This window comes from Bison bison, unplaced genomic scaffold, assembly GCF_000754665.1.
Source record: "Bison bison bison isolate TAMUID 2011002044 unplaced genomic scaffold, Bison_UMD1.0 scf7180017864471, whole genome shotgun sequence".
Classification (NCBI taxonomy): Eukaryota; Metazoa; Chordata; class Mammalia; order Artiodactyla; family Bovidae; genus Bison; species Bison bison.
In genome coordinates this window covers 20,014,239-20,039,969 of record NW_011495032.1, presented here as the reverse complement: position 1 = coordinate 20,039,969, position 25,731 = coordinate 20,014,239, and the positions used below count along the sequence as shown (strand labels likewise).

At 42.8% G+C, this 25,731-nt stretch overlaps 1 protein-coding gene and 1 long non-coding RNA gene across 4 annotated transcripts in view; one reads left to right on the top strand and one right to left on the bottom strand.

Annotated features, from left to right (window-relative positions):
• The window catches only part of ANKRD44 (ankyrin repeat domain 44), a 314,767-nt gene that overhangs the window by 18,254 nt on the left and 270,782 nt on the right, over positions 1-25,731 (top strand). The gene's annotated exons all lie outside the window — the stretch shown is intronic.
• The window catches only part of LOC105003615, a 3,821-nt gene continuing 2,291 nt past the window's right edge, over positions 24,202-25,731 (bottom strand). The window contains exon 2 of the long non-coding RNA XR_827131.1: positions 24,202-25,728. This is a non-coding gene — a long non-coding RNA (uncharacterized LOC105003615). The remainder of the gene's footprint in view (positions 25,729-25,731) is intronic.

Genomic DNA, 25,731 nt, shown 5'->3' with positions numbered 1-25,731 from the left:
TTTTAGTGTGCAGGGCTCTGGCGAGCCTGATAGTAGGCTATCAGCAGCTACTAATTGAATGAATGAACGATCCAGCTCCAGTTTCTGCTGCTGTGTTTTCTCCTTCCCCACCATCCTTCCTGGTTCCTTTCTACTCTCTTTCCTCTTTCTGAAATCATTAAAATGAAGCCAGAAAGGATAGGATGTGATTAATATTTTGTTATATAAATAGCCCTAGTAAAAGGCTTGGTGGTGGAAAATATTGCCAAAGTGTTTTAGTGCATGTTTTCCCCCTGATTCCCTGTTAAATAGGAATAATCAAGAATTGTGTGACTGATAGCCCATTGTGTCATGATGTGAACAGATCTGAAATAGCCTCCCCCTAAGTCCCCACCCCCAATCAAGGAAATAGTACAGGAGGAAATGTTCGGTTATCATTTTTTTTTTTTTTAATATTTGCAAGATTTTAGATGGGCTTTAACCGAAACAGCTCTTTAAAGACTTGCACAGGAAGTCACTGTTAATGTGGGTGTTTGATTTAAAGTATCGAACTTATTCAGGCCCAAAAGAGGCAGAATATGATTTTCACCATTGATCCTGCAGGGACCAAAGGGGGGGCCAAGCTGGGTCATCTAATGATGCTTAAGAACAGCTCTGCAACATTCTTTGTCCTCAACTTTTACCTCTGAAAGATTTTTATAACTATGTTTTCCCTTGCACATTTTTTAGGTTTTCATTATAAATTAAAAAGCTACAAAGGATGTGATTCCTAGTATAATGTAAATATTGACTTTTAAAATAAAGTTATTACTGTTTAAAATGTAAAGAAGGGAATTTAAACACATTGTGATTTGATATACTCCATCATCACTTAAAAATACCAGAACAAGCACTTTAATAGTAGGAACTTTTTACATTGCTCCTTTTCCTCCTTGAAATTCATACTTCCATTCTACTTTCTCACACAGAATTTTACCAAATGTAATGTGTCAAAAAAAAAACCACTCTGATTATCCAGTGATACTTTGCAATAAAAATATGATCCTAAGGTGGTAAGAATTAAATAGATTTCTGGATTGAGTTTATCTATATGAACAATTTGTCAAAACATAAACATAAAGTTTGATAAATTATTAACAGAATATGTGAAGTCAAACATTCTTGTTTGAAATGCTTTTCTTAATCTCTGGATGAGGCTTGCTTTCTTGTTTTAAGTTAATTCACGTTTGTGGAGAATGTAATTGCCGGGATGGTATGGGGTGTTCTTCAGAGAAAGCTCTCTTGACCTGCAGTATTTTGAATGTGCCCTTTTATTGGCACCAGCAAGTTTAACACCTTGCAGGCAGTTTGCTCAGTCAGAATCAGAATGTGTGAGGGGTAAGTCTACCTTTTGTCACATGGGAGAAGAAAGATCCTCAAGAGAGAGGCGTGAAGAAGCAGCAGTAAAAAGCAGAAAAAAAGCACATTCCTGAACCACACGGAGAAGGCAATGGCAACCCACTCCAGTACTCTTGCCTGGAAAATCCCATGGATGGAGGAGCCTGGTAGGCTGCAGTCCATGGGGTCGTGAAGAATTGGACAAGACTGAGCGACTTCACTTTCACTTTTCACTTTCATGCATTGGAGAAGGAAATGGCAACCCACACCAGTGTTCTTGCCTGCAGAATCCCAGGAACGGGGGAGCCTGGTGGGCTGCCGTCTATGGGGTCGCACAGAATCGGCCACGACTGAAGCGACTTAGCAGCAGCAGCAGCCTGAACCACAGTTCAGTTCAGTCCAGTTTCTTAGTTGTGTCTGACTCTTTGTGACCCCATGGACTGTAGCACACCAGGCTTCCCTGTCCATTACCAACTCCCAGAGCTTGCTCATACTCATGTCCATAGAGTCAGTGATGCCATCCAACCATCTCATCTTCTGTCATTCCCTTCTCCTCCTGCCTTTAATCTTTCCCAGCATCAGGGTGTTTTCCTATGAGTCAGTTCTTTGCATCAGGTGGCCAAAGTATTGGAGTTTCAGCTTCAGCATCAGTCCTTCCAATGAATATTCAGGACTGATTTCCTATAGGATGGACTGGTTGGATCTCCTTGCAGTCCAAGGGACTCTCAAGAGTCTTCTCCAACACCACAGTTCAAAAGCATCAATTCTTCTGCCCTCAGCTTTCTTTATAGTCCAACTCTCACATCCATGCATGACTACTGGAAAAACCATAGCTTTGACCAGATGGACCTTTGTTGGTAGATGCCATTTGGAAAGGTAGACATTTGGAAGCCAAGGATGTGGACCATGATTTCTATACACAGCCTGTGCCTACAAACCTCTCCCTGAAGCTTCCCATGCTCCAGGGGTGCAGGGTCCCCGAATGAAGCCACTCCTTGAGAGACGAAGCAACCCTGGAAGAGATGATGTCATCATGGGGGGTTGACCTGTGCCTCCCTGTGCTCCCAGAGTCCCATCCATTGGCCAGCTGGGTCACCTCAGGTGTGAATGAGACATGCTAGGCAATTCTCATAGACAGTAGATCTCCTTTGAAAAGCTTGTGTTTACAATTTTGAAAAACTGGACTCGTGTTAAAACGAACTTTTGAAGGTAAGGCGGAGGGGTATATAATAGGGCTTTACATATATTCTCACTTAGATTTTTAAACTAATTAACCCAAATAACATTTCTTTTATGATCTCTGTGTCTGAAGGATAATTCTAGTAACTAGATGAAAAGTTTGTTTCACGTGTATGGATGTTTTGAGAACTTATCCCTCTGACTTGTGAAACTCTGATGCTTGGGAAGGTTCGTCTCAGATGTGTTGAATCTGGTGTCGTCTGTGTGCTCCTCTGCGTATTCCACTCTGTACCACAGTAATTGCAGGATGTTAGTTAGCAGTGGTGTTTCTCATTAAAACTTAAGGCTTAATTAGAATTTGATGTCTTGGAAAGCTCATTTATTATATGTAAAGACCTTTTTGTTGTTGTTTAGTTGCTCAGTCATATCCAACTCTTTGCGACCCCATGGACTGCAGCACTCCAGGCTTCCCTGTCCTTCACCATCTCCTGGAGTTGCTCAAGCTCGTGTCCATTCAGTCAGTAATGCCATCCAACCGTCTCGTCCTCTGTCATCCCCTTCTCCTCCTGCCTTCAATCTTTCCCAGCATCAGGGTCTTTTCAAATGAGTTGGCTCTTCACATCAGGTGGCCAAAATATTGGAGCTTCAGCATCAGTCCTTCCAATGAATATTCAGGATTGATTTCCTTTAGTATTGACTGCTTTGATCTCTTTGCAGTCCAAAGGACTCTCAAGAGTCTTCTCCAACACCCTTAAAGACCTAGATTTCTGCTTTTATAACATTTTTAGCAAAGCAGATGCTTGTGGGAGTACATCTGATAGATATTTAGTTCGTCAATTCTGAAATTAGCTAACAAATCCCCTGATTCTTTAAGATGGAAATAGATATTATATCTGGGAAGTTATTGTACCAAAAATGAGGTGAAATATCTAGACATAAAATTAAAAATGATGTCCTGGTTGTATGTGTATGTTGAATGGCTTTGCCTGGCATTTCTGTGCAGTATTTCAACAGCGTCAAACATGGTTCTTCAAAGAGAATGCTCATCTTCTGATGACTAGTGTTGCTGGTTCCTCTTGCTCATCTCTAGGCCAAACAGAAACACATCTGTTCTGCCAAGTATTCTGTGATGTCACAAGACAGGCGTGACAGCACAGTGACTTTTCCTCACACTTTTTTCTGGTGACAGGAGTTTTAACCTCTTCCTCAACTATTCTACCTTTTTTTTTTTTTTCACTTGGAGGATATATACCTATAATTAGTTAGGCTGTGTAGCAGTGTTACTTCTTTTTTAAACAAAGATTTTATTTTTTAGAACAATTTTGGGTTTACAGCAGAAAAGAGCCAAAACTACAGAGTTCCACTATATTCCCGGCCACCTATCCCCACAACCTCATCCATTTTCAGCATCTGGAACAAGAGTGGTGTATTTGTTACAATCCCTGAACCTGGACTGACACATCATTATCACCCAAAGTCTATAGTTTACATTAGAGTTCACTCTCGGCATTGTGCATTCTATGGGTTTTGTCAAATATTTAAGGACATGTGTCCACCATTATAGTATCACACAGGGTAGTTTCACCACCCTTTTAAAAGCCCTCTGTGTTCTGCCCATTCATCTGTCTTCCCTAACTTTCGGAACCATCGATCTCATTATTTCCATTATGTTGCCTTTCCTAGAATGTCGGATAGTTGGATAGATTCCTTTTTAAAATATAATAGGATAAGAAAATTCTGGAACTTTTAGGGATCTTAGGTCTGTTTCTATTCCATGGTCTTTTCATGCTTACCAAAGTTGCATATTTTTTTTAACAGTTTGGATGAAAACCAAATGTTCAGCTTCACAAGTACACGAGTACTTTAGGTTGTTTAAAATCAAGTTAAATATTTCTAGGAGAACTGAGAAGCATTAAAAAAAAAAAACAACAAGGTGTAGTAAGTAGAGATTCTTTCTATCCTTAGAAATTACTTAAAAGATTCTAAACCAAATTTGACTGCCATTTTGATAGCATTAAAAGAGGTCTTTGGATTAAATAAAAAGATTGCTTTCAGATCAAGAGAACTAGTATTAAATAGAATGGTGGCTCAGTCGGTAAAGGGCCTGCCTGCACTGCAGAAGACCCTGGCTCGATCCCTGGGTGGGAAATATCCCCTGGAAGAGGAAAGGGCAACCCACTCCAGTATTCTTGTCTGGGTAATCCTATGGACAGAGGAGCCTGGCGGGCTATCAATTTATGGGTTCGCACGAGTCAGACACTGCTGAGTGACTAAACCACCACCTTGCTTAATTTTATTGCAAGGTGGAAATGGGCTCTATTGAGGCAAAAAACATTTGGAAAGGATAATGTGCTTTAATAGTGTCATGGAAAACTCTTGTAGAGTAGCAAACGACTATGTTAGTCAACCAGCTGCAATGGCCAAATGGAAGGGGTCTCTGCCTTGTACCAGATTATCCAGCCTGCCCCTTTTCTCTGTAAATTGGGGTAGGCAGCTCTATCAGACTAACCCAGAATTAGATCTTGGACTCAGGGATTTAGTGTGGGAGTTGGAGTTGTTGAATCACTTCCACTAGTGCTCAGTGGTGAACACCGGCAACCTTGATTTTGCCCCAGAGATGACTGCATTGACATCTCTTCTTTAGACTCTGATACTGTATCATTTTGTTCATTTCTTTAAGCTCTGTGCAGGTTTTTTGTCAGCCACTAATAGAGTTTGTATTTTCTTTCCTTTTTGTTTTTCTGTCATCTGTTTAAGGTTTATTTTGCAGGAGTTTGTGAGGGGGGGCACGCCTAAGACTTAACAAACAGGCCAAGTCCTTAGGGCTGTGACACTAGACTGTTAATAGCATAAGAGGCTCTTAGTTATGGCAGTAAGTCATAAAGTCACAGAGGGATTTGGTTTCTGGAGAAAGTAAAAATGTACTTAGCATGTTTATGAGAAAGGAGTGAGAGTCATTACCCTATTAGAGCCAAGCATTAAAGCTTCAACATCCAACTAGAATATTTCTCATAGCTCGGCAAGTCACTTTAACCCTTGATTTTTCATACTTTGATCCTGTTCCTCCAGTGGCTCCATCACAGGTGGGCTACTCTGTACAGATCAGAACCCAGAAGAGGAGCAGGGGAGATCTTGATGCCACCGGTAGCTTTTATGGAATCATACATGCTCCATTGACTGACTCCTTGGTCTGCATGGTTCCAGCCACACTCCCGCGGCAGGAGGGTTTGTGGAACTTGGTGGACATCTTACAGTGGAATTCACCAGGGCCCACAGGACTTGCTCAACTCAAACTCCCTAGTTTTTCATTGCTTCTTGCAGGATGTTTGTAAGTGGGCCTAGAGATGTGACTAGAGGCTAGTGAGTGAGAAACTCGCCTAGGGCCTAAAACTCCTGGGTGGGTTTCAAGGTGCACGTTATTTGGAGTGCCACAAAACTGGAATATTGCTGCTTCTGTCATATGGAGCAGGCCCTGCTCAAATAGAAGAAAATATATTTCTATTGTTAGTAGTTAAAATTGAACAGTTATCATATTTCTAGAATTTTGTCTAAATATACACATGTAGTTTCTGAGTATATGCTGCCTTCATTTCTTGTGAGGTCATATGGCGGTAGATGCTAAGGGTTTAGAGAAATTAATGAGAAAGCGTAAAGAATAAATGTCATATCTATATGACAGTATACATAATTATTTTTTTCCTTCTAAGAACTGGGAAAAAGACTCCATTGTTTGATTTTCACGGTTAGGCAACTTGGACCTGGTCATAGAACATGGATAACCTGAGGGACAGTACTTGGAAACCTCTAGATAAAAATGCAGGGAAAACTCTGAGGAATCCTGGTGGCCTAACAGAGGCCGGAGGGACTCTTGTTCATTCTTGGTGTGCACATCTTTGATATTGTTTGCAAATGGGTCTCGCTAAAGTGAGTTTCATCTGTTAATGTCACTACGCATAGATGTTTGTCCATCTTTGAAGGCACTTTTCTATTTGCTTCTTCTTAATTTTTTTTTAAACTTTTTATTTTGTGTTTGTGTTTGTTATGTGCCTGTTTATATAAGGCCTGCTGCTTTATTTTCTCCAGAATAAAATATAGATATTTCAAGTTTGTAAATGCTGTGAAAACCGTTTAGTTTTAGTTTCTCTGTACCCCTCAATCCATCAAAGAGACAATGTCCTGAACCTTTTTGGGAGATAGTTATCCAACTTTCTATTCACTTTCTTCCACGTGGCCAATTACTGGGAATTATTTCACTTAAACTGGAAAACCATTGGCAGCCCTCATATAAGGCATGATCCCCTAGGTAATTGACATTTGAGACTCCTAATTTCCAAAGCCAGCAACAGGATGTAAAGTACCTCTTTTGATGAATCTAGCAGCAAATGTCGGAGAAGGCAATGGCACCCCACTCCGGTACTCTTGCCTGGCAAATCCCATGGACAGAGGAGCCTGGTAGGCTGCAGTCCATGGGCTTGCTAGGAGTCAGACACGACTGAGCAACTTCACTTTCACTTTTCACTTTCATGGGTTGGAGAAGGAAATGGCAACCCACTCCAGTATTCTTGCCTGGAGAATCCCAGGGACGGGGGAGCCTGATGGGCTGCTGTCTTTGGGATCGCACAGAGTTGGACACGACTGAAGTGACTTAGCAGCAGCAGATATGTTTGGAAAATGAGGAAGTGATATTGCTAACTTGCTGTTTAATATAGCGGGGTGTAGCTTGACTAGTTCAGTTTAGTCACTCACTCGTGTCCAACTCTTTGCGACACCATGGAGTGCAGCACGCCAGGCATCCCTATCCGTCATCAACTCCCAAAGCTTGCTCAAACTCATGTCATCAAGTCGGTGATGCCATCCAACCATCTCATCCTCTGTCATTCCCTCTCCTCCCGCCTTCAATCTTTCCCAGCATCAGCGTCATTTCCAATAAGTCAGCTCTTCACATCAGGTGGCCAAAGTATTGGAGTTTCAGCTTCAGCATCAGTCCTTCCAGTGAATATTCAGGACTGATTTCCTTTAGAATGGACTGGTTGGATCTCCTTGCAGTCCAAGGGACTCTCAAGAGTCTTCTCCAACACCACAGTTCAAAAGCATCAATTGTTCTGCCCTCAGCTTTCTTTATAGTCCAACTCTCGCATCCATGCATGACTACTGGAAAAACCATAGCTTTGACTAGATGGACCTTTGTTGGCTAAGTAATGTCTGCTTTTGAATATGCTGTCTAGGTTGGCCATAGCTTTTCTTCCAAGGAGCAAGCATCTTTTAATTTCATGGCTGCAATCACCATATGCAGTGATTTTGGAGTGCAAGAAAATAAAGTCTCTCACTGTTTCCATTGTTTCCCCATCTGTTTGTCTTGAAGTGATGGGACCAGATGCCATGATCTTAGTTTTTTGAATGTTGAGTTTTAAGCCAGCTTTTTCACTCTCCTTTTTTACTTTCATCAAGAGGCTCTTTAGTTCCTCTTCCCTTTCTGCCATAAAGGTGGTGTCATTTGCCGTATCTGAGGTTATTGGTGTTCTCCCGGCAATCTTGATTCCAGCTTGTGCATTATCCGCTCCAGCATTTCTCATGATGTACTCTGCATATAAGTTAAATAAGCAGGGTGACAATATACAGCCTTGATGTACTCCTTTCCTAGTTTAGAGCCAGTCCATTGTTCCATGTCTGGTTCTAACTGTTACTTCTTGACTTGCATACAGATTTCTCAGGAAGCAGGTAAGATGGTGTGGTATTCTCACCTCTTTAAGAATTTTTCACAGTTTGTTGTGATCTACACAGTCAAACGCTTTGGCATAGTCAATAAAGCAGAAGTAGATGTTTTTCTGGAACACTCCTGCTTTTTCTATGATCCAACAAATGTTGGAAATTTGATCTCTGGTTCCTCTGCCTTTTCTAAATCCAGCATGAACATCTGGATGTTCATGGTTCACATACTGTTGAAGCCTGCCTGGCATGGAGAATTTTGAACATTACTTTGCTAGCGTGTGAGTTGAGTGCAACTGTGTGGTAGTTTGAACATTCTTTGGGATTGGAATGAAAATTGACCTTTTCCAGTCCTGTGGCCACTGCTGAGTTTGCTGGCATATTGAGTGCAGCACTTTCATAACATCATCTTTTAGGATTTGAAATAGTTGAACTGGAATTCCATCACCTCTACAAGCTTTGTTTGTAGTGATACTTTCTAAGGCCCACTTGACTTTGCATTGCAGGATGTCTAGCTCTAGGTGAGTGATCACACCATCGTAGTTATCTGGTTCATTAAGATCTTTTTTTGTATAGTTCTTCTGTGTATTCTTGCCTCCTCTTCTTAATATCTTCTGTTTCTGTTAGGTACATACCGTTTCTGTCCTTTATTGTGCCCATCTTTGCATGAAATGTTCCCTTGGTATCTCTAGTTTTTTTGAAGAGATCTCTAGTCTTTCCCATTCTGGTGTTTTCCTCTATTTCTTTGCATTGATTACTTGAGGAAGGCTTTCCTATCTCTCCTTACTTTTCTTTTGAACTCTGCATTCAAATGGGTTTATCTTTCCTTTTCTCCTTTGCCTTTTGCTTCTCTTCTCAGCTATTTATAAGGCCTCCTCAGACAGCCATTTTGCCATTTTGCATTTCTTTTTTCTGGAGGATGGTCTGGATCCCTGTCTCCTGTACAATGTCATGAACCTCCGTCTATAGGTCTTCAGGCACTGTATCTATCAGATCTGATCCCTTGAATCTATTTGTTACTTCCAGTGTATAATTGTAAAGGATTTGATTTAGATCATATCTGAATGTTGTAGAGGTTTTCCCTCTTTCTTCAATTTAAGTCTGAATTTGGCAATAAGAAGTTCATGATCTGAGCCACAGTCAGCTCCCGGTCTTGGTTTTGTTGACTGTGTAGAGCTTCTCCATCTTCGGCTGCACAGAATGTAATCAATCTGATTTCAGTATTGACCATCTGGTGATGTCCATGTGTAGAGTCTTCTCTTGTGTTGTTGGAAGAGGGTGTTTGCTATGACCAGTGCCTTCTCTTGGCAAAACTGTTAGCCTTTGCCCTGCTACATTTTGTACTCCAAGGCCGAAGTTGTCTGTTACTCCAGGTATCTCTTAACTTCCTACTTTTGCATTTCAGTCCTCTGTGATGAAAAGGATATCTTTTTTTGGTGTTTGTTCTCGAAGATCTTGTAGATATTAAGTCCATTCAGTTCACTTCAGTCACTCAGTCGTGTCCGACTCTTTGTGACCCCATTAATCACAGCACACCAGGCCTCCCTGTCCATCACCAAGTCCCAGAGTTCACTCAAACTCATGTCCATCAAGTCAGTGATGCCATCCAGCCGTCTCAGCCTCTGTCGTCCCCTTCTCCTCCTGCCCCCAATCCCTCCCAGCATCAGGGTCTTTTCCAGTGAGTCAGCTCTTCGCATGAGGTGGCCAAAGTATTGGAGTTTCAGCTTCAACATTGGTCCTTCCAGTGAACACCCAGGACTGATCTCCTTTAGGATGGACTGGTTGGATCTAGTATAGTCTATATTATAAGACTTGTGGAAGGTGCTCATCCTAAGTCAGTGTTCTGTCTAAAGCTCACTAAAATGATTCTGATATATATATATATATATGGAAGCTGCAGTGTCCATCATGTTTTATTAATATGATGAAAGTTTTTATTTGGAGGCATTAGAGAAAGAGGCTGCAGCAGTGAGGGGCAGTTATTGATGGAGTGTGTGTATCTTGAATGCTAAGCCCAACAGTTTGTAGTACTGGGCTCGTGCAGAGTGTGTGGCAGTGTGTGTTTAAGAGTTTGAGTATGAGTTTGGCATTTGGATACAGGTAGCTTAGTTTAACTTCACTTTCATGGTTCACTTTCATGTATTGGAGGAGGAAATGGCAACCCACTCCAGTGTTCTTGCCTGGAGAATCCCAGGGACGGGGGAGCCTGGTAGGCTGCCGTCTATGGGGTCGCACAGAGTTGGACATGACTGAAGTGACTTAGCAGCAGCAGCAGCTTAGTTTAGGGACTTGCCTGGTGGCTCAGACGGTAAAGCGCCTGTCTACAATTCGGGAGACCCAGGTTCGATCCGTGAGTCGGGAAGATCCCCTGGAGAAGGAAATGGCAATCCACTCTAGCTTAGTTTAGAGAGTTATACTGGGGCATTTGGAGTGGTTTTGATGTGGTTCTGGATGTGTTTAGCAGACGTGAGGGCTACCTTGGGATGTTGAGAGGTAAAACAGAAGGCATGATGCCCAAATTTTAGAAGGCTGGGAAGAAAGGAATTGAGCCTGGCTTTTTACCTCCTTTACCTTTAGGGAGAGTGAAGAGGAAATATTTGAAATGGAAAGAACAATAACTGAAATAGATGTGGTTAAAACTGTAAATGTTCATGATCTCCCCAAATGAGAGGAGAAGCCAGATGATCAGTGCAAGGACCAACTACTTTTATAGGCAGTGAATACATCTTAGGTCTCTGCTTTTATGAAATAAAAACATAGTGTCTTCCAGATTTTTACTTGGCACGTTACCTAGTGGTGTTCTGTATCTGTTTAGAAACTTTGACTTATAATTCCTTGAGAAGAGTCCCTGGTAGCTTTTTTTTCCCCCTAAGAGAAGGAAACATCATAGAAATATTTTTTTAGAAATATATTTTTTGCAAGCTTCTAACCTTTACTTGGAAGGCTTCCCAGGTGGCTCAATGGTAAACAATCTGCCTGCTAATGCAGGACACAGGTTCAGTCCCTGGGTCGGGAAGATCCCCTGAGGGAGGAAATGGCAGTCCACTCCAGTATTCTTGCCTGGCAAATCCCATGGACAGAGGGCTATAGTCCAATAGGGTTGCAAAGAGTCAGACGCGACTGAGCACAAACACAAAGCTTCACTTAAATTATCCCCTACCCACAGGATAGGTTAATTTTTCTTGCCAGCACATAGAGACTGGTGTAAGAAGTTGTTAACTTCTGTCTTAGAGCTTGGTTACTCTTGTTCTGATATGACCCAAGCAGCATCAAACTGCACTAGTTAGATTTTTTTGCAGCGAGGACTATAAAATTAAAAAAACCCTGTTATGATGGCTGCTGTAGGAACAAGCAAATGGAATGCAATTCATTTTTCCACTAATAAATATTTATTGAGTCCTATCATTTCATGCCAGTCTCTGGGCAGAGCCCTAGGTCTTGAAAAGTATGTCTTTCAATACCGGTTTTACTGAAATTTCAGTGTTGATCTCCATGTTCCTATATAAAATAATTCAAGCAGAAATTAAGTAAACAGTTGGCTAGTGGGCTGCATACTAAGTCACTTTATTTGTGTCCAACTCATTGTGACCCTATGGACTGTAGCCCGCCAGGCTCTTCTGTCCGTGGGGATTTTCCAGATCAAACCTGCGTTTATTCCATCTCCTGGATTGGCAGGTGGGTTTTTTGTTTGTTTGTTTGTTTTTAACCACTAACGCCACCTGGGATGCATAGTAAATATGAAATAACTGTATTCTTAATAAGAAACCTAACTGCTGGACTATAAAGAAAGCTGAGCTCTGAAGAATTGATGCTTTTGAACTGTGGTGTTGGGGAAGACTGTTGGGAGTCCCTTGGACTGCAAGGAGACCAACCAGTCCATCCTAAAGGAAATCAGTCCTGAATATTCATTGGAAGGACTGATGTTGAAGCTGAAACTCCAATACTTTGGCCACCTGATGCGAAGAGCTGACTCATTGGAAAAGACCCTGATGTTGGGAAAGATTGAAGGTGGGAGGAGAAAGGAACAACAGAAGATGAGATGGTTGGATGGCATCACGGACTCAATGGACATGAGTTTGGGTGAACTCTCGGAGTTGGTGATGGACAGGGAGGCCTGGCGTGCTCTAGTCCATGGGGTCGCAAAGAGTCGGACATGACTGAGCGACTGAACTGAACTGTTGAAAGTTCAACAAATAAAGTACCTGGATGGCAATAATTATCCAATAAACATCTTAGTATCTCATATCATATGTATTAATAATATATTTTAACAATTTATGGGGATGGTTTCTCAGACAAATTTAACATAACAATGAAGTCATTGGAACCTCTGTTACTGAAGTGGATTTTTAAAATTGCATTTCCCTCTTGCAACCATTTTTGTAGCAATAAAGGAGCAGTAAGCAGGTGAAAGTAAGGCTTGGGCACTGCATCTGACTAGAATAGGTCAGGTTGCTCTCTGATAGGGGAGGGATTAGGATTTTGGTGTGGAAAGATTTCCGGTATTGCACTGTTTCAAAGAGTAGCTTGGTGGTATTGGTATTCTCGAACTTAAGTGGGCACCAGATGTGGAAGGGTTTATCAAAGGAGGAACACTTTTACTTTTCCTATTTTCCAGCATCTTCTTGTGGGCAGTACTCTGTGTCTTCACTTCACTGAAAGGAAGGGAATATTATTCTTGGAAATATTTTTATGAGTCTAGAGAAAGAATGTTGTAGACAGAACCAGGACTTAAGACTTTAATGTAAAGAACATTCTAGTAGTCAGAGTTTTTCATTTTTTAAATTTTTTAAAAATAATTTTTTTAGTTGTATAGAAAATGTTTTTTAAACATTTCTGAGGTTGAACATGTAAATTTCCTTTTTTTCTTCAAAGACTTTAAAAAATAAAACCAAAATCAGCTGGAGAAGTTTAGGAAGATAGTAGCAAGATAGATAAGATAAAGCACAATGGTTTCCCCTTATCGGTGGGGGAAAATATTCCAGGACGCCCAGTGGATGCCTGAAACTGTGGATAGTAACGACTGTGTTTTTTCTAATATGCCATACCTATGACAAAGTTTATTTTGTAAATTAGGCACAATAAGAGAATATTTAAATTGCCAGCATTACTCCTTTTGTACTCTGGGGGCTCTTGAACATAAACACTTCCATATTCTGACAGTTGATAACCCAGATGGCTACTAAGTGACCGGCTGGAAAGATACCTGGACAAAGAGGTGATTCACTCCCAGGAGGGACAGAGCAGGATAGGGCTGGAGTTCATTGCGCTACTCAGAACGGTGCTCAGTTTAAAATTAAAATCTTATATACTGTCTATTTCAGAGTTTTCCATTTAATGTTTTGTGACTCCTGTTGACTTCGGGTAACTGAAACAGTGGATGGGGTACTACTGTGATGGAGAAAGAAAGGCTGTGTATGGTGGGTATTGATTGATAATGTGACTGCTAATTGGTAAGGTTCATGTCTTAATTGGTGATTGACTAACACTGGGTAGGTGTGTTTCTCAAATGATGCTACTACCTTTTGGCGGCTGTTACTTTTTTTAGCAATCAAGTCAACAGCATAATTCCTGGTCCATCAAACTGTCTTCCTTGAGGCCTGTCAAGATCATGGATGTTGTCCAGCCATCGCTCAAGGCCTCCGAGCTCTGCCCTGACAGACCTTAAACCATGAGGTCAGTTTGAAACCTCTCCCTTTCTGTTAAGTTTGTGGTTCAGCACAGGTAACTGAAAACAGATGTGCTGAGGGAGCACTGCTAGTTTTCTTATTGAGTTTTGGTGATTGGGGGTTGGGGAGTGAAATCTGCCTCTTACAAACCCTTTGTGCTTTCGTTTTGTGTACAGTTTTCTGATCTCAGCAATATTTGCCCAGGTTCTATCCAGATGCTTTCTTTTTTGTTTTGTAGAGAGATTGCTGATGGGGGTGGAGAGGGGCCGTAGCCTACTTTTCCTTCACGCTAATCTCTTCCTCCTGATGTCTGTTTCCTGTCTGCAGACCGAACACAGTCCCGTGGGACCCAAAGTGATTTTACAACCTAGCAGTTGCCTCTTAGGATTTTTGCATTAAACACTCGTTAAACTATTTGACAACAGTAGGAAAAGAATGACTTGGGAGTCCTGTCACATGCTCGGGCTAAAAGAGAGCAATGATGGGACAGCGAGGAAGAGAAATAAGATGATTTAAAGACAAGTATCTCATAAACCTTAAGTCCCAGGGAGGACCCAGATTGTGGTGGTTGCTGAAAAGTGAGGGCAGGAAGCCTCTGATGAACGTCTGCTGTGGGAGGGGAGCAAGTGAGATGCTAGGGAAGTCGGTGTGAGAGGCTGTGCCTAGGAGCTGCACAGTCCACCTGAGGCGGCTCCAGGATAAGGGAATAAAATCCCACCGTGCACGGAACATCCAGTACCAGCTGATCACTATCATGGCAACTCAGGGGGAGAGAGCATCCAGGGAAGACGATTTTCTGAAAAGCTGTGTTGTGGAGGATATGAGATTGGAGCTGGCTTTTAAATACCTCGTGGTAGGAATTTTTTGGGCTTCCCTTGTGGCTCAGTCAGTAAAGACTCCACCTGCAGTGCGGGTAGACCTGAGTTCGATCCCTGGGTTGGGAAGATCCCCTGGAGGAGGGCATGGCAACCCACTCCAGTATCCTTGCCTGGAGAATCCGCATGGACAGAGGAGCCTGTCGGGCTACAGTCTATGAGACTGCAAAAAGTCAGACGTGACTGAGCGACTAAGCACAGTGGTAAGAGTTTAACAAGCTGGGAGGAAGGAGGAAGAGGGCATTTGAGACAGAGGCCAGAAATAAGAGAAAAAGAAAGTTCTGTGCTAGGTTTCCAAGAGCAGTGATATCAATAGTTGACTGGAGCGGAGGGGTTTGCACAGGAGACAGTGGCAGATGGATTAGAGAGAATGGGCAGAACCCTAGAAAAAATGCTAAGGGATTTGGGTTCAATGGGGAGCCATGGAATAGTTGATCGGAGTTCTGATTTGTGCAAAGTAGTGTTTTAAGAAAAATGATCTAACCACAGTGTAGAGCACCAATGGTTTATTTACTGCCTTGATTAGGTGATACTGTGTCTTGAGGCATTGTTCAGTTAGAAACACATTTTTATCATATGCAAATGGGCCCCCTGGCCTTGTATCAGGAACTGACCGTTCCTTATGGACTTGTTAGAAGAGGGAAATGTTTTATCATCAGCTTCTCTTAAATCTAAGGGGGCAATATGTTATCCTATGGATAACATATTGATGTGTGGACTGAATGACGGACATACGATTAACTCTTAAATACAGCACTGCTAAGCTCAGCCCTGCAATCATGCGGTTATGAAATTTTACCCAGCCTGAAACCATAAGAGCAAAACCCTGTTAGTCTGATCTACTCACAGCACACAATATGAGAACCTAGTCTTTGAAGGGGTGTGGAAAAACTGGAGAACTGCTGACTGCATGAAATGTAAATAAGAATTCCATGTGGAGAGATTCTTCTCTCAGAGTTTTGGGTATTTTATTCTCTTGAATGTTGGCTCCAGACCACACCACCTGTTTCTCCTCTGAACTTCTCCAAGGCCAAAGGTCTTTGCCTCCGAGATCTAAAGTACTTGCTTGCTGCTGACCCGCATACCCTTACTGAGGGAAGGGAAAAAGATGGAGGGTGAGAGCTGAAGGGCAGAGGCTTTCGGTCTTTGGTTAATACAAGCTGGGGTCACAAAGCAGTGCTTTGATTGGAAACATTCCTCCAGAAGCGTCTGGTCATCTGGAAGTTGGGGAGTCGTGGGAACAGGGTGTGATATATTGATGTTAATCTTGGTCCATCTTAGCAGAAGAAATCCTTATTGCCCATGGTGAGACATGGGATAATTAGTTCTACACAACCTTAGTCCTACACAACCTGCTGGGTTGGTGTAAGGGTGATCCAGGAGAACCTGAAGTTTGATTGTGACCAGTGGGCGCTGAATCTTGGTCAGACCAAGATTTTATTCATTGCAGAAGCTTGATTCTCTTCCAGCCGTGGTCCTGGGATTATCACTCATGGTGGGAACACCGCTTGACACAGGGAAGGAGTAATGCAGAACCAGTGAATTTTCCTTAGGGTCCTACAGACAGAGAAGTAGCCATTCAGCTATCTCTGGCCTGGTACCTCTCTTCCTTTGTGGCATATTCTGACTTCCCCTTTGATTAGCCAATCTCATTGCACATCTTTGAAAAGTGTAGGCCTCCACTGTTTTCCTTGCCATTTTCTTCTTATTCTCCACAGACATGTGGCAGGCATTACTTGATTGCTTATAGTTATAGCCTCTTTAATCTTAATGAAATGACAAATCACTGGTTTAAAAAGTACGTAGAAGCTTTCCTGTGTTATTAAGGGTACCCTCCATTACTTGCTGAGAGGGCCTCTCTCCTTATCCACCCTTCAGCTGCTCCTTCATTCTCCTGCCCCCACTTCCAAATGGCTCTTAAGACATTCTGAGCAGTGGGGTCTCAAAGTGTGGTCCCTAGATCAGCGAAATCAGCACCCCCTGCAACTTGTTAAGAAAGGTAAATTTTAGGGCCCCACCTAGGACTACGGACTTCCCAGGTGGCACTAAAGAACCCACCTGCCAATGCTGGAGATGTAAGAGACTCTGGTTCAGTCCCTGGGTAGGAGGAAATTAGCCCTTCAAGCTGGCAACCCACTCCAGTATTCTTGCATGGAGAATCCCACGGTCAGAGGAACCTGGAGGGCTACAGTCCATAGAGTCAGACACCACTGAAGTGACTTGCAAGCACTGTGATTCTAATAAGCTCCTAAGTGATTCTAATGAGTGTCTGAGTTTGAGAAATGCTTGACTTGGCATATGAAGAGCCTTGGTCTTTCCGTTTATTGTCTTAAAAATAAATTTTGTCTCTACCTGTATGCATACCTGCGGTGTAAGAATAAAGACAGAACCTAATGCATTTAGTCTTCATTTGTATTCATTGTTGACAGTTTCTGCATTAGAATGGGGAAACTTAGCACTTTGCGAATTTAACAGCTAGTTAAACACCACTTAACGCCATGCTGCTGCTGCTGCTGCTCAGTCGCCTCAGTCCTGTCCAACTCTGTGCGACCCCATAGAGGGCAGCCCACTGTGCTCCTCTGTCCTTGGGATTCTCCAGGCAAGAATACTGGAGTGGGTTGCCATTTCCTTCTCCAACGCATGAAAGTGAAAAGTGAAAGTGAAGTCGTTCAGTCGTGCCTGACTCTTAGCGACCCCATGGACTGGAGCCTACCAGGCTCCTCCAACCATGGGATTTTCCAGGCAAGAGTACTGGAGTGGAGTGCCACTGCCTTCTCCGACTTAACCCTTTAGCACTAGCCAATTGCTTCCCCCCACCCTCCAGCACTAACGTGTTTCCATCCCCGGCCTCCCCACCAATGCCCTCCTAATTGCTACAGTCACTCACTATTAGGCTAATTTGCTGCTCTGGGAGACAGTGTTAAGATGGCTCTCTGATTAGGTGGGAATTGATTAAGCAGAAGCCTTGTCCTGTTGCTAGATCAGGGGAAACAAACAGAGAGCTTCTAATTCCAAGCCTCTTACCATTTTGCTATTGCCTCAGTTTAGTAACTTTTCTGTGATTCTTGACTTATTAGCATTTGTGACTCCTGAATTTCTGTTCTCCTAGAGTCTTTCCAGCCTTATGTGAACGATACAAGCTCAGAATCTCTCCTCACAATGGTATCTTTTTGTCATCTAGAATTGGTGAGAAGGCGAATAACAAGATGCAAACACAGCTTTGGAATAGAAATCATTCTTCACCAGACTCCCTGGGTTCTCCCCCAAACCCACCCCGTTTCCACTGGGCCCAGGTCCAGGTTAGTGGGATGGTTAAACCCTGCCCTCTGGGGCTGCAAGAGCTGAATTTGAAACCTTAAGTTACCTGTCTTCCTTGGGCCACGGTCTTTTCTTCTGAAAGATCTGGACCAGAATAGTATCTACCCAGAGGGTAGCTGTGAAGTAGTTGTTGTTTTTTAATTTCTTTAACAGAGAGGTGATTTTTTTTAAATTGAGGTATAGTTGAATTACAACTGTATGTTTCAGGTGTACAACATAGTGATTCACGAATTTTAAAGGTTATACTTTGTTTATGGTTATTACAAAATATTGGCTGTATTCTCTGCACTGTACAACATATCCTTGTGTGTATGTGTGCATGCTCAGTCGTGTCCTGCGGCCCCAAAGACTGTAGCCCGCCAGGCTTCTCTGTCCATGGGATTTCCCAGGCAAGAGTGCTGGAGTGGGCTGTATTTCCTTCTCCACAGCTGTGCGTTTTGATGGAGTTAAAGAAAGGCAATGCCAAAGAATGCTCAAACTACCGCACAATTGCACTCATCTCACACGCTAGTAAAGTAATACTCAAAATTCTCCAAGCCAGGCTTCAGCAATACGTCAACCGTGAACTTCCAGATGTTCAAGCTGGTTTTAGAAAAGGCAGAGGAACCAGAGATCAAATTGCCAACATCTGCTGGATCATGGAAAAATCAAGAGAGTTCCAGAAAAACATCTATTTCTGCTTTATTGACTATGCCAAAGCCTTTGACTGTGTGGATCACAATAAACTGTGGGAAATTCTGAAAGAGATGGGAATACCAGACCACCTGACCTGCCTCTTGAGAAACCTGTGTGCAGGTCAGGAAGCAACAGTTAGAACTGGACATGCAACAACAGACTGGTTCTAAATAGGAAAAGGAGTACGTCAAGGCTGTATATTGTCACCCTGCTTATTTAATTTATATGCAGAGTACATCATGAGAAACGCTGGGCTGGAAGAAGCACAAGCTGGAATCAAGATTGCTGGGAGAAATATCAATAACCTCAGATATGCAGATGACACCACCATTATGGCAGAAAGTGAAGAGGAACTAAAGAGCCTCTTGATGAAAGTGAAAGAGGAGAGTGAAAAAGTTGGCTTACAGCTCAACATTCAGAAAACGAAGATAATGGCATCCAGTCCCATCACTTCATGGGAAATAGATGGGGAACGAGTGGAAACAGTGTCAGACTTTATTTTGGGAGGCTCCAAAATCACTACAGATGGTGACTGCAGCCATGAAATTAAAAGACGCTTACTCCTTGGAAGGAAAGTTATGTCCAACCTAGATAGCATATTCAAAAGCAGAGACATTACTTTGCCAACAAAGGTCCATCTAGTCAAGGCTATGGTTTTTCCAGTGGTTGTGTATGGATGTGAGAGTTGGACTGTGAAGAAAGCTGAGCACCAAAGAATTGATGCTTTTGAACTGTGGTGTTGGAGAAGACTCTTGAGAGTCCCTTGGACTGCAAGGAGATCCAACCAGTCCACTCTGAAGGATATCAGCCCTGGGATTTCTTTGGAGGGAATGATGCTGAAGCTGAAACTCCAGTACTTTGGCCACCTCATGCGAAGAGTTGACTCATTGGAAAAGACTCTGATGCTGGGAGGGATTGGGGGCAGGAGGAAAAGGGGACGACAGAGGATGAGATGGCTGGATGGCATCACTGACTTGATGGACGTGAGTCTGAGTGAACTCCGGGATTTGGTGATGGACAGGGAGGCCTGGCGTGCTGCAATTCATGGGGTCGCAAAGAGTCGGACATGACTGAGCAACTAAACTGAACTGAATGTATGTAAATGGCTCCTGCAGTGATGCTCCCCAGAGATGAGGCTCCTGGGAGCATTGCTTTTCAGATCCCCACACCAGTGCACCCTCTTCATGACTCTTCCCCCAGGCTAGCCTCTCCCTTTCTTGAATTCCCACAGCTCTTTGTTAGTATCATGTGCCTGACATTAGGGTTACACCTCTAGGCTAGGCGATGGCTTGGTGTCCCCACTCTCCTTCATAGCTGTGGCTAATCAATAATACTACATACAAAACCTTAGAAATAAGGGCTAAATAAGTCTTTATGTTTATCACCAAGACTAAGATAGCTACAAATATAGACCAATACAAGTATATTACACAGGTAACTCATTAATTGTGACACTCCTAAACCTGTCATGATTTTTGGAGATGATAAAAAACTCTTGGTAAAATTCTGAATAGAATTAAGTATATCTTTCCCTTGATTTATAGGCTAATTGAATTCTTAGAAAATTCAATGTATTTAAAACCAAACAAAATATTTCTATGAAATGCAGTATTAAGATCTAGATTCAGATGATTATATAAACTTTTGTTCTCTTTTATGAAAGTTGTGTGGGACATGGGACAATCCATTATCAAGCGGGACCTTCTGGAACATTGTAGGAATTTAGCATTTCTGCTCCCACCCTTCCCAGATGCCATCAGAGTCCTATAATCGGTGTAACAACCAAAGGCTGCTTACGGAAAAGATTCCAAAGCCTCTAGGGACAGTGCCACGTCACCCGGAGCCACAGCCAAGGAGACAGGCATCAGCTCCAACTGTGATCATTGCAGAGCCCTTATGGCCCCTAGCAGCTTGTCCTGAGGACATGATATTCTGTACAAATGTGGTGAATATGAATGAATTGCCAGACTTGGAATACTTTGACATAAATGGCACATATGGAAAAATAAAAGTTTATGAGTGTGATTTTTGTTTTTCTTCCTAAGCCACAGTTGGCGTCTGCTCTTTGTGACATTATGGAAGTGCTGAGCTACTTTAGACAACAGAAGGGCTTTTTTGCAGGTTGGGTTCTCTTGAAGCAGTTGCATGGAGTTTGGGGCTCATTAGAAACTGGTACTCAGGAAGGGAAGGAAGCAGGGTTGGGTAGAAGAAGGGTTTGAAAAGACCTCAGCCAACCTGGTGGAAAACTCTGCAATGAGTACATGCAGTCACAGTGTCCTGCTTCGGGAAAGAATTACTGGGCCTCAGTCAGCAGACTCAGATTGTCTCAGGTCCTGCAGAAAGGGCATGATCTCAGGGAGGTATCTCTTTGGCCCTGGGGCAGACCCTGAAGGAGTGGGCAGCTGAGGGCCTTGTGCTGACCATGCTCCCAAAACTGGGCAGCAAGTCCTTCCCCAAAGAGGGATCTGGGCAGCTTACCTCCATCTACCACAGTCCCTCATGTATATCCTCACTTGAGCTGCACGGTAGTCCTAGGAGATAGGCATAATCATTTCCGTTTCATAGATGAGGAAACTGAAGCGAGAGCATTTTCAGCAATTTCCCTGGCTTAAGTGCATAACTAGCATCTCAGTGAGGACTGGATTCTACCCCCTTCTAAATGTCAGGCCCCCTTAATGATGTCCGCTTGGGTTCCACAGTTCTCATTGGTTTATTATTCAGCCCCATTCATTTGATTGGTGTGAGGTGCTGTGCCCCATGCTGTGCCAAAGCCCATCCCATTCATACCGTTTCTTTCATGGTTGGTTGAGTAGCTTACAGGTTGATTAGCACAGTGAGGTAGAAATATCAGTCCTTTTAAATTCCCAGCTTTTATCACTTGATCAGCTTAAGGAATTAATTAGAAAAATCCTTGACATGCCTGAGAGCTTGTTTTGTGATAAGATTTTCCTTGTAGGTTGTTTCTGGCGGAGACAAGGACCTTTGATTTAGGGCCTCTTGAAAAGAGTGCCTCGGGCTTTCTAGATATCGCTTCCCAGGCTCCAGCCAAGTGAAGTTTGTGGGAGAATTAGTGGCTGCCTTGGGAACCTGACAGGCATACAGGAAGCATATGCCTCCATGCACACAGGTGGGTCCTTGACTCTGTGCTCTCTTCCTCTCTTGTTGCTGGGCAGTTTGGACTCTCAGTGGCCTATTAAAAAGACTCTCAGATGATTTTCAGGTCAGCCAGGGGAAACAACGGTCTTTAATAAAAGGCATGGCATTTCTGCTACAGTGTTTTGGAATAATTTTGGCTTTTTCACAAATCAGATGGGAAGTTAGGTTACAAGGTTGGCTGTAGGCAGGTCCAGTGAACCCTTAGGATTGTTGTTGTTCCGTCGCTCAGTCCTGTCCTCTTTGCAACCCCATGGACTGCAGCATGCCAGGTTTCCTGTCCTTCACCGTCTTGCTTGCTCAAACTCATGTCCACAGAGTCGGTGATGCCATCCAGCCATCTCATCCTCTGTCGTCCCCTTCTCCTCTTCAGTCTTTCCAGCATCAAGGTCTTTCCCAATGAGTAAGCTCTTTGCATCAGGTGGCCAAAGTATTGGAGCTTCAGCTTCAGCATCAGTCCGTCCAGTGAATATTCAGGATTGATTTCCTTTAGAATTGACTGGTTTGATCTCCTTGCAGTCCAAGGGACTCTCAAGAGTCTCTAACAGGTGGAATAAACACAATGTATGATAGTTTAATATTCTTGAGGCCAGAATTCTTTTAAAATAGTTTATTTTTTTTAATTACAAAATATAAGCTCACGGTAGCAATGAAATCTCCTGTCCCCGGCAATAGTATCATACCCTAAAGGCCATCAGTATTGTGTGTGTTTCCTTCCTTACTTTTCTCTGTGCTTATTCAATCATGTACAGTTGTATTTACCTCATGGTTTTTTCTCTTCCTTTTAAATAAAAGTGTGATAAATTGCTCTATCCATAATACAGTATATTATAAACATCTCTCCCACCCCAGGTCAGTATCAAGCTTCATAAAAAGCTGTTTTATTATTTTTCTTATTCCATAGTGTGGACGGATCATGATTTATTCAACTGTTTCCCCTATTGATGGGCTTTCAGCTTATTTCCAGTTTTTGTCATTAAAACAATGCTGCAGTGAAAATTGTTGGACAGGCCCCTCAGAGCTGGGAATAGGAGGTGAATGAGAGAAGAAGGTGCAAAGGTGGGAGAGAGGGAGGTGCTCTCTGCTTAAACAGGTAAAGCAATTCAGTAAGTAGGAAATAGCAGACATAGGGCTTTGAGTAAAATAAAGCAAGGTTCTGTGTTAGAGGAAAGGCCCCTTTCTGGAGGTAAACTTATGCTGAGATCGCAGGATGGGTGGGGGGAGACAGCCTGAAGTGGATGATGTATGTGAGGAAGTTAGATTCATGTTCTGAGTTATTCGTTACTGGAGCCTGCCAGATGACCTTCTGCAGAAGTTATAGTGACATACACTCCACCCAGCAGTATCTCAGAGGCCCTGCTTCCTCATACCCACCCCTCGCCCTTAGCTTTAGGTATTATTAGTCTTTCAACATTTCACCAGTCCATTATATGAAAAATGGAAATTACCCTGCGTGCTGAGGAGGTTAGGTAGCTTTTTATATGTTCATTGACCTTCTATATTTCTCTTCCTTGGATTGCTTATTCATCAACTTTGCCATTTAAAAAAGTGGGTTATCCAGCCTCTTCTGACATTTTGTAGCAGCTCTGTCTCTATCAGAGGCCATTGCCTCTGGTAAGAAAGACTTTGTCTTTCTTCAGTCTCTCCAGACGCCTTACCTTAAGCCCTGACACACAGCCTTCATTAATCTTTAAAAATTACGGGCCTGGGGCCAATAAGCTTTTCAAAAGCCTAAAAATGTCTGAAATCAGAAAAAAAAAGTTTATATTGGCTTCTCGAATACTGAAAAAAAGCTAAAGTCAAAAGTAATATATGTTTAATCAAACGCCTATAAAACGTAGCGTTTATGTCAATTAGTCTTTTGCAGCTCATTTCAATATATAGTTATAATGCAAATAAAAGTAATGTATATTTAGTGTGGGAGGTGGGCATATTTTTACATACTTAATATTGTGGAAGGTGGGGCTTCCAGGTGAATACAGTTGCTGGTTGCTGAGCCATGTCCAACTCTTTGCAACCCCATGGACTGCAGACCGCCAGGCTCCTCTGTCCATGGAATTGTCCAGGCAAGAATACTAGAGTGTGTTGCCACTCTCTTCTCCAGGGTATCTTCCGGATATAGGGATCAAACCTGGATCCCCTGGATTGCAGGCAGATTCTTTATCCTCTGAGCCACCAGGGAAGCTCCTAGTCACCCTAAAACCTCCCAGAATTCTTAGAAAAAATTTACCCTATTCTACTTTCCCACCCAGTTCCTTTCTCTCTCTCTCTTTTTTGGTGTTCTTTGATTTTTTTGCTTTTTGGCCTCCTGGCCACTTGGCATTCAGCACTCACCCTTCTCTCATGTGGCCTGAAACTAATGTAGTTCGTCCTCAGTGACCTCAGGATGCAGCTCTCACCTCAGCCTGATATCCTCTGGGGCTCTTGACCTCATTGACTACTTCCTTCCGGAAGCTCTTGTGCTCCTTTGATCTTGCCTATTTTTTCTTAGTTTTCGTTTTACTTTTCTGACCATTCCTCCTCAATCCCCTGCTGAATGAATCCTTCCTTCTTCGTGAATCCAGTCCTCCTTGGTTAATTTCAGCAATTCCTTTGTCTTCAGTTACCCTCACTATTTTCTGTATACTGCCTCAAATTCTTTGTGGAGGAAAGAGAATATAAATTTTCAAAAGAATCTGTATGCCCCTTCCACCACCACAAACAAAACAAACTTTTAGAACTGAGCCCCAGAGAATATTTTAAAACTGTGATTTGCAACTTGTGAGTGGATTGTCAATGTAACAGGCTGGGACTGTATTAAAAAAAAACAGAAAATATAATTTTATACCACATGTACTTGGGAGATACTGTTTTATAGAACTTTTGTTATATGTATTTGTATGTATCAAGATTGGCCTCATAATTTGTGGGATCCTATGTAACATGAAAATACTGTACCTCTTGTTAAAAAATTATTGGGAGTTTCAAGATGGCAGCAGCAGAGAAGTAACCAAGAGGGGGCTCCTCTGAGTATGTGGCCCTGTGCAGCTGCCCAGCTTGCAGTGCACACGTGTAACCTGCCCTCATGTGGATGGTTGTGTTAGACTTGCGTTGAGATGTCAAATTATTTTCTTACTGTGAATCACAGGCAAATAAGTTGGAAAGCCACTGTCCTAATGTGTGCCAAGAATCATGTGAAAGGGTGCCTGTGGACACAGCATGGGGGAGCTGATTCCAAACCACCTGCATTCAGTATTCCATCGCTAGTCCGCTCACCTCCACCTGGCTAGCTGGCTCCATTTTTCTGTTTCTGCCCGCTTGTGTCTCGTTTCTGCTGTGTTGCCCTGGCTCCAGGTACTCGGCTTTCTTACCTGCAGGTGCACCTCTCCCTGGCTTATTCAGGAAGCTGGGGAATACCTGTTTTGGAGCCCCCTCGAAGAATGGCTTGGACACTGCCTGCAATTATATGCCAAGGTTTCTCTTACTTCCAACCCAGATGTCTCTCCTTAGCATTAGTCTGTCTGTTACTTTTAAACATTCCACCTGGATGTACCTTATGAGCTTCAGACGCAGACTCATTTTCCACCTCCCCTTTCCATCCCCTTCTAGCCCTGCTCAGACTCTATTCTTTCCTTTGGTTAGTGCCACTACTGTTTACTCAGTTGGCCCAGCTTATAACTGTGGGGGTTATTCTTTATTCTTCCATTCTTCCTTCTTCTCCACCTCCTCATAGCCCATGAGCTGCCAAGTCTTGTTGGTTTGGCCTCCTACATAACTGCTCTGAGACTATTGTCTCTTCTCTAAGCCTGGCAGAGAGCCTG